Source organism: Ictidomys tridecemlineatus, chromosome 11, assembly GCF_052094955.1.
Source record: "Ictidomys tridecemlineatus isolate mIctTri1 chromosome 11, mIctTri1.hap1, whole genome shotgun sequence".
Taxonomy (NCBI): domain Eukaryota; kingdom Metazoa; phylum Chordata; class Mammalia; order Rodentia; family Sciuridae; genus Ictidomys; species Ictidomys tridecemlineatus.
Genome location: NC_135487.1, coordinates 129,971,761 through 129,981,216, shown reverse-complemented (window position 1 = coordinate 129,981,216; position 9,456 = coordinate 129,971,761). Strand labels below are relative to the sequence as shown.

At 45.4% G+C, this 9,456-nt stretch overlaps 1 long non-coding RNA gene across 1 annotated transcript in view; it reads left to right on the top strand.

Moving 5' to 3' along the window:
* Positions 1 to 9,456, top strand: part of LOC144368516 (uncharacterized) — a 140,776-nt gene that overhangs the window by 41,497 nt on the left and 89,823 nt on the right. The gene's annotated exons all lie outside the window — the stretch shown is intronic.

Below are 9,456 nucleotides of genomic sequence, written 5' to 3'. Positions count from 1 at the left end.
ACCCGGCGCCTAGCGGGGACCGGCAGCCCTCAGCTCGGCTCTCTGCGCGATCCCCCGCCCCTTTCCGCCCCCGAGACCCGCCGCCCTCAGCGCCGCCCCCCGCGCCAACCCCCACCCGGCTCCCCGAGACCCACCGCCTAGCGGGGCCCGGGCGGCCCTCAGCGCCGCCCCGAGACCCGCTGCCTGAGACCCGCTCCCTGAGACCCGCCGCCTAGCGGGGGCCGGGGCCACCCCTCGAGACCCGCCCCCTGAGGAAGCCCGGAGGCGGCCGGGACGGTCCCCCGCGCTGGCAGTTTACTGCCGACCTCCCGGCCGTCGGATTACAGCGGTCCCTGTAATCCCAGCAGTCAGTCCTCCACCCTGCGACAGACGGTCCCTCCGAAGGTCTGGCGCGGCGAGGGTGGCACGGAGGACGCTGGCCAGTGGGTTCACAGGGAGCCTGCTGGGTCGATGGGACTGGAGAGCCGCTTCCCGCCGTGGCTGGTGACGCGAGCCCGGGACCCCAGCGGCTCGGGCGGGAGTCCAGAGGCCCTGGCGACTCAGTGAGACCCTTCCCATAAATGAAATACGCACGAAGCCTGGGGAGGGGCTCAGCGATGGAGCGCCCCTGGGGTCGAAGGGAGATCGGAACCGAATGGAATTCCAGGTTCAGGCCTGGCACGGCCCGGTGGAGGGCTGTGGCCTTCCCTGCCAGCGCCCTATCACTTGCTCACCCTATTAAGCAACCGATGGAGACACCAGTCCCCAACTGGGACTTTTTCAAGTAGAAATCGCAGGGAGATTTGCAGGATGCGTGGGTTGACTGACTTCCAAAGACTCTTTGGCTTTTCGGTCTTCTCTGATTTTGAACAACCCCTGCTACCACTAATAACAGCTCCTACAAACTCTTCCATGCTCCTGGCCTCTATTAACTCTCGTTTGTTCTGACTATAAAAAGGATGAGTACTGGGGCTGGGGACGTGGCTCAAGCAGTAATGCGCTCGCCTGGCATGCGCGGGGCGCTGGGTTTGATCCTCAGCACCACATAAAAATAAAGAAGTTGTGTCCACCGAAAACCGAAAAATAAATATTAAAAAAATTCTCTCCTCTTCTCTCCCCTCCCCTCCCCTCCCCTCCCCTCCCCTCCCCTCCCCTCCTCTCTCTCTCTCTCTCTCTCTCTCTCTCTCTCTCTCTCTCTCTCAAAGGATGAGTACTATTATCTCTGCCATCCAAACTCAGAATAAAAGCTGGCACCAGCCCCCAACTGCAGCAGTAGTAACCGGGGCTCCAGAACACTTCTGTCCTTTCATCAAACCGTGAAGAAATGGGGTGGGGTGGGAGATGGCTCAGTGGTAGAGCCCTTGCCTAGCATGTGTGTGGCACTGGTTTGATTCTCAGCGTCATAAATAAAATGAAGGTTCATTGACAACTAAAAAGATTTCTAAAAAGAAACGAAATTCTTAAAAAGCTCAGTTTTGAAAGAGTACAGAATTCTTGACTGTCAGGAAAGAAAGGGTGCCACTACTACTATTAATGAAGAAATGGAAAGCGAGGTTGCACAGAGAACACATCGCAGAGCTGGCACCAGGTTGTGTTCGTGCAAGATAATTCTCTTTCAAGGAAACTGTTCCCAGGCCAGTAGTTCGATAGAATGAGCTCCTACACCCTCATGGAATCTTACCCGATTAGTAAGATTACAAGATTTTGGCTAGCCACACTGCCATTGGTAACATTTCAGTTATGTAGCCCGGTGCAGTGCACAAGTAGCCAGGTACACATGTACTCCTGTAGTAGTGGTCCACTTCACTTTTTGAATGTAGCCCTTGTTTCTCGAGGCTTATTTTTAAAAGGCTAAAGGAGCCTTTTTTTTTTTTTTGACTGAATGGGCCACCTATAGATAGTAAAAGGACAAGTGTTTTTTTCTCTGTCTCTCTCTTTACCCCTCTCCCGCTCCCTAACAAGATTAGGGAGACAGTTTCTCTTTTCTTCCCCTTGAACAAACCCACCACAGGATGCAGCTATCTGCCTGAGGATCCAAGATCCCATACCAGAGCGCACCTGGAAAGCAACTCTTGAAGTTTCTTTAAAATCCCTCTGTTCCTCCTGATGGGCAGAATCACAGCCTCTGGGACAGAAGTCCCCTGTGTTTCTCTTTTGTCATCAAAGCAATAAACCTTTTTTTTCCTTTTTCTCAAAACCATGTCCTCAGTATTAAATTGGCATGAATTGGCATTAAAGACAAGGACCAAAATTTCGGTAGCAAAATTTGTACCCCAGGTGGGACTCTAGAACAGCCCTCACTCTGGCTTTCTTGGGCAGGCCTGGCACTCCAAGCAACCACACTTCCATGCTGAGGACGGAAGGTGAACTTTTTGAACAAGTCGGACACGGCCGAGTGTGCCTGGGGTTGAACCAGAGGAGCTATTCCTGTGAGTCAAGGGAGGGACTGAGGGGTTGTCCCAGCAGCTGCTCCTTTTGCTTCCTGAATTCCCACCTTCCTTCCCTGAACTGCATGGATGCTCCATCTTGTTCTGCTTTAAGAAAAAAAGGAAACTATGCAGGAAAAGCACTGGGACTGGGGCTGGGGCTGGGGCTCAGTGGTAGAGCACTTGCCTCACTTATGTGAGGCATTGGGTTCGATCCTCAGCACCAATAAAAAATAAATTTATAAAACAAAGATATTGTGTCCATCAAAAAAAAAAGTTGGGACATTTTGGCCATTTGGTGAGATCCTATAGTGTACACACCAAGACCCTGATTCTACACATCTGGTTTCCCCTTGTGGGAACATCTGGTCTCTCTTGGTGGGGATATCTGTGGTGGTTGAGTGGGAGTTGGGAACTTGTTGGATTTTCCCCTATCTGTTCCATTTTAAACGTTCCCATCTGTTAGCCCTGGGTTGGGGATCCTCCCTGTTTGTCTGTCTCTGTGTTTTTGTTTGTTTCTGGCCCTTTAGACATGGGCAATACTGTGTTGATCCTATAGATTGGTTTTTTTTTTGTTTGTTTGTTTTTTGTTTTTTGCGGGGGAAAGATCTTGGCTGAATGGGCTACCTATAGTTGTAAACCTATCCAAGAAAAGCTAATGTTTTACTGTAACAATCTGGTCTTTGAATAATTTTCTGAATTATTGCACAATCTTGCAGTTGAGAGTTGGTCTGTGAGAGATAAAACAAGTGAAAGATTCTGTATGTGCAGGCATATATGCAATTATGCAATAAGGAGTCCAAACAGTCAGAAACTAAGTTGGATCCAAAAAGGTGCTGCTTCTAATGTGTGAGCATAGGAGGACATGAAAAGAGGATTTAAACATAAAAATTAAAAAAATATTTTCTGTTAGCACAAAAGGACTGGGCCAGACTCTAACTTCATGGATCATCTCAGCTTTTTATTCAGGAACGAAGTTTCATGCAGGAACTGGGTGACTCACCTCTGATGGGCCCACTTTCCTGGTGAACAGTGAGCCACTGGCCAGAAGTGGAGTTTGGGCTTATACAGGTTATACTGAGAGGTGATTTAGTGAGCGTGTCAGTTTGGCACTCAGGAGTTTGGGTTTGTGGTCGGGGGTCCGTGGCCAGCACCTGGAGAGGATTTACCTTGATAGAGATTAAAGCTTCCCAGAGACTCTGGTTCTAGGTTTGATGATGGAACACTATCACCCCACCTGTGGCCAGCATCTGAAAAGGATTTATCTTGAAAGACATAAAAGCTATCAATGTTCGGCTTTCTTTTTCACTCCCTCTCCCCAGGCCACACCATCTTGTTTTGTTTTGTTTTCATGTTCCGTATCTAACACTTTCAACCCATTGCTTACAGTCTGAGTGCTATTCTCAGCCTGGCTCCAAGCAGCTGCAAATCATCCTGCTTTGGGTCAGGGACACTAGTCCTGGGATGAGGGGGGGAAAAAAATCTCAGGAAAGCTGCCTGGTCTATAGTGAAATGGGCAAAGAGGACCTGGCCTCTACTCTGCTTTCCAGCCACCCTTTGCTCAAAAAAAACTGGAGTTTGAGAAAAATGAAATCTATATGGCTCTAGGCCCTCATGGATTTTCTTTCTGGGTTCTTCTTGTCTTATGGATTCAAAGAATGTAATCTATGGATGATGGCAGAGGACAAAAATAAAAGAAATAAAATTAGCCTTGAATGAGAGGAAAAAAGATGGAACTCCCCTCAGATGCTGAAGCCTGGTAAATCAAGTCAGGTTGGATCTAGGAGGCCACTTTGAGTGACTCTGGGAAGTTGGAGACTGCCCCCTGAGAGATTGAAATGCTTTCAGAGCCCTTCCTCCACCCTATCGAGATAAACTTCGGGGTAGATGGCACAGGCCTGTAATCCCAGTGGCTCTGGAGGCTGAGTCAGGTGGATCTCAAGTTCAAAGCCAGCCCCAACAATGAAAAGGCGCTAAGCAACTCAGTGAGACCCTCTCTCTAAATACAAAATAGGGCTGGGGATATGGCTCAGTGGTTGAGTGCCCCTGAGTTCAATCCCTGGTACCAAAACAAAACAAAACAAAGATAACTTGACACTGCTCCAACCTGTTGCAAAGGTAACCTGTCCTGGGGATTGTCACTCCCTACAGGGAGTTGTTAATTTCACCCCCTTCCTGCCCTATCACTCCTCCCCTGCCCCTTTAGCCCAGCTGTTCATCACCTTTTGGCCATCCCACCGAGCATTTGCTGGGCCTAGTCACTATACAGGAAGGAGAGAGAGAAGGGGGAGAGAGTGGAAGAACAAAGGAAGCCTAGGACATATAAAAAAGATAAACCCTTTGAAAGAGTAAAAGAAATTGAAGTTAAAGTGTAAAGGACCAGGCATTGTAAAGCTGCTTCTAAGCTGCAAAGCCTGAGTTAAAATGTAAAGGACTAGGTATTATAAAGTTTCTAAACTGCACTCAAAGCCTGAAATTCCTGTGGCAGTTAAGACAATTCCCAGAACTGTCCATTAGATGTGTGTCGGATTCACCCCTTGACTACCTAGTTGTTTAATAACCTGGACCCCGAGCAGCTCAGCCCGTACGCACTCCGGGGCCTAAACCAATCAGTTTGGATGTATCCCCTCCTTAGGACTGACCTATCACTCCCGCCCGACCTGTTCCTGCCAATAATGTACTAATCATGTTTGAGAATTGTTGTTTATTTTCCCGTGGTGTGTGGTGATTTGTTAAAGGAGACTGTGATGTATGTAAAGTCCCTGCCCTCCCTAAAAAAGTGTACTTAGGCACTGCTCAACCCTTGCTCAGGGCTCTGGGCCGCTCTCCCTTGTTGAGTGAGCATGGAGCCCCAGGGCGCTGGATCCTCAATAAACCCCCTTCTGCTGTTGCATGAGTCCGTCTCTTGGTGGTCTCTTCCTCTGTCGTTTGCCGGACCCTTACACCTTCACCTCGGGATACCAGGATACCAGCCATGGCCCCCTTCTCCCTCCCAGGAGAAGTCTGTGTTTCCTCTTTTAAAATAAACCCTGCTTTATATGCTTGCCTCGGTGTGCTACCCTAATGGCCTACTGGCATTATCAGTGTTTTCCCCTCAGCATACTAGTCTGGGGACTTAAGGCTTCTGGATACAGACATTGATCAGAGGCCATGCTGAATAGACATTAAAAAAGGATTAGGGCTGGGGCTGTAGCTCAGAGGTAGAGCACTTGCCTCGTATGTGTGAGGCACTGGGTTCTATTCTCAGCACCACATATGAATAAATAAAATAAAGGTCCATCAACAACTAAAAAAAATGTAAAAAAAAAAAAGTCTTGGGGCTAATTGTTGGAATCTACAGAATGTACAGATGTTGGGAAGGTACTAAGGTTGTTGGCTTGGCCTGGAACTTTCTATTTGGCTGTGTGCATTTTGTCCTTAAGTCTGAGTTTTTCTGGAACCTCCATTTGGGTCCACCCCAGTTTCCATTTTCCTGCTACTTTGGGACAAAGGAGTGGACTGTGATGCTTTCGCTCACAGGGTTGTCTGTACATTTGAAAAAACCTTATTTGGAACCCATTGGACTCATTGTCTGATGATTAACTCGCCTATCTTAACGGGGGTGGAAGATGAACTTTGCTAGTCACAAGGAATGCCTTTTAGGCCAAAGGTACGGTGAGAAGGATGATCAGTGTTACCTTAACCAGATTTGTGTTAGGAGGAAATAACTTGCCCTGGGGGGGAAATAACCCCTTAAGAAGGAGGCATTCATTCTCTTCTGGACAGTGTTTAAAATGTAAATAGAGTCACCTTTGCCAGAGATCCTACTCTGTCTATTCTGCCTGTTAAAAAACCTCACAGCATTAAGTACCAATTTGTGCAAGACTGGAGAGCTATGAGATATTAAAGTGCTTTCAGGATTCTTTTTTGTCAGAGAAACAGATGACATAACATCTTGATCAGGCTTGATTTTCATGAATAACCTAAATATTTGTGACTAGAGATATGTATACATCTGAAACTAAATATGTTTGCCTGAGCCTTATCTAAATGTTCTATAAAAGTTTGTAAAATAAAAGTTCATATAGGTTTAACCGATAAGTGCTGTCTTTTTTACATTGCATCTGGCATAAAAGGGCCACACTGCCATTGGAAAAACTGGCTTATCTCTATCTTCTTTGACTAAGTCTACTTCTGATTATTAACACTATTCCTAAATGTATAAGAGATTTAAGGCTATCTTTGATTTTTTATGAAAGTACTGCTAAACTCTGCAGACCTGTAATTAATTATGGATCCTGAATTTTACCGTGAAAGTTAAACCTAATTAATATAAAGGACATCTGTGTAATTATGACACTATTAGTTATTCTTTGTATATTAATTATATTATTCTAATATACAAGTTTTAAGATATAAAGCTTAGGAGATCATCTTTACTAAGCTGGTGCTTTTCAAACTAATGTCTGAAATCATAATTTTAAACTTATAGAAATACATTTATTTGGAGATTTATTTATATTATTTAATATTCTGTAACTGGACCTATTATCCATAAGATGTATTTTTACACTGGGATGGAAATTTACATGTATTTTGATCTGTTTAAAGGTTAATATTGTGAAACATTTTGCCACTTTCCCACAAAAAGGGGTTGAAAGCTCTCAGTTTTTGTTAGATCCATGTTTCAGATTGACACACCCAACCCGATCTTTTCTTAAAATTGGGAGCCATCTCACCACAAAGCCATGAAAGCTAATTTCGGCTTTACTATAAATTACTGCAAATTCTGAACCTGCTTGGAATGCCTGCCCGTGCCTTGAACTCACCCATGCCTGGCTCTCTGACCAGATAGCAGCCCTCTCTGAAACTTTAGTGAGGCCTCACAAATCTTGGCCTTCCCTGGCCAGATACCGACCCTCTCTGAGGCTCTAATGATCTTCATAAATTCTGATGTTGGGGCCAGCAAAAATGTAAACTAGCCTTTGTGTTATGCTCCTCAGAGTTCTGTTATCTGTAACCCCCCTTTGTGTAACTTTCTGGGCTATAAAGCTGGGCTGCAGGAAAGATGCTGCTCCTGTCTTGTTCCCGTGGTTTTGGGTGGGAGAGGCAGCCCGGGTGGTCGAAATAATAAGCTTGCTTTAATTTGATTTTAATTGGAGTCAGTGGTCTTTTCTTGCGTCCTGGTCTAACAAGATGTAATGTTGTATTGTGTTAACTAACATTCTGTTGGTTCTTTCTTCTTCTTCTTCTTCTTCTTCTTCTTCTTTTTTTTTTTTGAGAGAGAGAGAGAAAGAGAATTTTTAAAAAATATTTATTTTTTAGTTATTGGCGGACACAACATCTTTGTTTGTATGTGGTGCTGAGGATCGAACCCGGGCCGAACGCATGCCAGGAGAGCGTGCTACCGCTTGAGCCACATCCCCAGCCCTCTTTCTTCTTTTTAAAAATATTTTTAAAGTTTTCAATAAGGGAGAAATTGAGGTAAGCTATGTGGATACAATGAGACATTCAGAGGTTGCCACAGTGGGACAAAGGTTGGGACAATCAAATAAACCCTCAGTGCAGTGACCATTACCCTTTGTGGCATGGCATGTTTTTCTCTTCCTGTCCTTATGTTCCTTCAGAAAAACTATCAGGTGATCCCGATTAAACAAGAGCAGAATGTTTGCACAAGATGAAACTATTACTGGTGAAAAACCTAAATAAGCCCTCTAGCTTCACTTTCTGTGAGTTGACTGAAACATCTCTCATTCTGGAGATCCCAGAGCTGGATAGTACAGCTAGTTTCCCATCAGCTGACTCCATCTCCCACCTCTGACTGTGGGTTGAGTTGATAATAGTAGTCTAAGCTGCTCTTCAGGTGTAAGGGTCCGGCGAACTTCAGAGGAAGAGACCACCAAGAGACTGGCTCATGCAATCAGCAAAAGGGGATTTATTGAGAATCCAGCATGCTGGGGCTCTGTGCTCACTCAAGAAGGGAGAGCAGCCCAGAGCCCAGAGCAGAGGTTAAGCAGCGCTTAAGTACACTTTTTGGGGAGGGCGGGGGGCTTTGCATACATCAGAACAAATCATCATGAGGCGCGGGGAAATTGAACAACAACTCTCAAACTTGATTAGTACGTTCATTGGCGGGAACAGGTCGGGCAGGGGTGATTGGTCACTCCTAAGCAGGGTACACATTCAAACTGATTGGTTTGGGCCCTGAATGCCTATGTGCCAAACTGCACAGGGTCCTAGGTTATTAAACAACTAAGTGGTCAGTGGGCATTGTCTTAACTGCCTCAGGAATTTCAGGTTCTGTGTGCAGTTCAGAAACTTTACAATACCTAGTCCTTTACATTTTAACTCAGGCTTGGCAGCTTAGAAACTTTACCCTTTCACAGGCACTGATAGCTTTTGCTGAAAACACTGACTCTTTTCTTGGGTTTGCAAATGTCCCATGGATGACTAGAATAGGATGAAAAATCTTTTAATCTCTGACTTTATGTTTGTCTCCTTTGCAACCTTAGCTTTTGTGTCGGATTCTGCTTGGCTCTCTGTGTAGACACATGGTTGCCCATTGAGCTGATATGAGTTTCTTTCTACCCCACCTTTGCACTCTTGTGTGCGGCAGCTATCACAGCCTAGTGCCTAAAGTCCTTAACACCTATCATAAGGCCCAGATTGAGCCATCAGACCAGGGTGTTTGCACAGGACAATGGTACCAGCTGCCAGAGTAACTCAGTAGTTCCAGCTTTTATCACTTATCCCAGCTTTGATACCATTTTTCATATTTCTTTGTGTTTGGAGTTCTTTGAAAATCTTGGAACTATGGATACATAACTGACCAAATTTGGAAAATTCTTGGCTGATAGTTCTTTTTTAAAATTATTTATTTATTTTTAATTTTTTAAAAAAAATATTTTTAGTTGTAGATGGACACAAGACCTTTATTTAATTTATTTATATCTGGTCCTAAAGTTTAACCTGTCGGGATTTTTAGCCCCCCATTCCCTCCTGACCTGTGGGAGAGATTGGGGGAGCACACGCCCTGACCAGGACAGGCCAAGAAAAGTAAAGGTCGACTGGC